This window comes from Acipenser ruthenus, chromosome 20 (genome assembly GCF_902713425.1).
Source record: "Acipenser ruthenus chromosome 20, fAciRut3.2 maternal haplotype, whole genome shotgun sequence".
Taxonomy (NCBI): domain Eukaryota; kingdom Metazoa; phylum Chordata; class Actinopteri; order Acipenseriformes; family Acipenseridae; genus Acipenser; species Acipenser ruthenus.
This window is the reverse complement of record NC_081208.1, coordinates 29409032-29411001: the sequence shown is the minus strand read 5'-3', so window position 1 is coordinate 29411001 and position 1970 is coordinate 29409032.

Below are 1970 nucleotides of genomic sequence, written 5' to 3'. Positions count from 1 at the left end.
GGTGGGTAATGGGAGTTGTAGTTTCTTACTTCGGCGTGTGCAATGCTTTCTAGTGATTTGGGGGAAGTCTAGCAACTACAACTTCCACAAACCCTTGCGAGATCTCATCCTGTGGCTCTCACGCGTGAGGAGGAGGTGAAAATGTAGTTCTGCAGATCTGCGTTCCCCTCTACGCATGCTAAACGGGTTAACCCGAGTCGCCCTAATTCACTACAAGCCCCATAACACCCCTGGGCAAACGACCATGGTCCAAAGAGGTTTGGGGATTTGTAGTTTGAAAACGTACATTAATTAAAAAAGAACTACATATACCAAGGGAACTGTGCGAAGCAGAGGTGTTTTGAGAATTGTATAAATCATATATTGTAGCTTTTAAATGCAGTCATACACGTCTCTGAACACAATGGGCTTCAGTTATAGACCTTTATCGTGTATGAATGTTGAGATTAGCAGATTTAGCTGTTGTCAGTAACGCAAAAATAACCCATCCTTTCAAATAAAAAGACAATTGCACATTGCAGGTTTGTCGTTTTTGTTTAAATCATATTAATGCGATTTAGTATACATTATATATTTCAGTACGATTGAATCTCAATTCAAAATCTTTGTTTACTTAATATTTCGCTGTGGACACCACAAAGACCCAGAGAGGTCCTTCCGAGGGGGCGGGCTTCGATCTCCATGACAACACACTGTACACAAACAAAGCGTCCAGTTTACATTCACATTAAACTGAAGGCAAATGCAAGGACCGTGAACATGTTTAGTTTGTGCATTAAATGGTTTCCAAAGTTTTCAAAGGGCACGATGCAGAAAGATGGCAAGTTACTAACGTTACAGCAAGTGTCGGAAAGGCAAGACTCTAATTTTGTGGAGATTATTTAAATTTTTTAAAAGTTTCTTCTAACAGCTGAAATACTCAGTGCAATCGTGTTTGTGAAGATTGCATTAGCACTGGCTACATCATTCAACTGTACATATTCTATGATTTAAAATATATATATATATTTTTTAGAATTGAAGAGCTATATATATATATATATATATATATATATATATATATATATATATATATATATATATATATACACAAGTACTGTAGTTGACCATCTAATCTATAGTGACCTGACCAAATCACTATGGTTATTGATAAGAAACTAACCAAGTATTTATTGCCCTATTTATTAAGGCGTTTCTGAAATGGTGTGTTTATGTATTTATTATAGATGTGTTATATATAGGAGGCTGTGTGGTGCAGTGGTTAAAGGGCCTGTAACCAGGAGGTCAGTTCATACTATCTTTTGGTCCATATTCACAGCTTTCACCACCGTTTTTTATGCACAAATAACACTTTCAAAGGGAACAGTAATTACAGCTGCACATCCCAAGGTGTTCTTTTCCAAAGAGCTCAATTGACAAAGCCAGCTTGAAGATGGCTGGAATAGTTACTCAGCATGGTTACTAATGATCTAAGCAGAAACAGTATTGAACACTTATTGAACTATAATTTGTTACACATAGAATGCATCCGGGAGGGCTGTAGGCTTTACAGGGACGATGACTTCATCAACCTCTTCTTCAACATCCTGAGAGGAAAGGTGGGTTCATGTTTTCTTTCTTTAACTACCAAGAAACAAAGCAAAGGTGCCACTGCCTTTGCACTTACAGCCCAGCCCAGACGGTGACCCTGTCACTGTGCTGAAAGATGACATGCTTGTGTGGTTGTTTCAGGTGGATAAAGGTGTGTATCACAGCCAGATTCACCTGATCTCTCACATGTTAAAAGAACTGATGCACAGCGATTCCTCAGAGAAGGGCTTCCTGAGCAAAGACAAATTCAGGTGAGATGAATCGGCACGGCTTGGAGGATTTGAACTCCATCAACTATGAAGTCTTGTGTTCTAAACAGCTTGCAGCTGGACTAGAATCAATTACAATTACAATGCAATTATTATTATTTATTTAGCAGA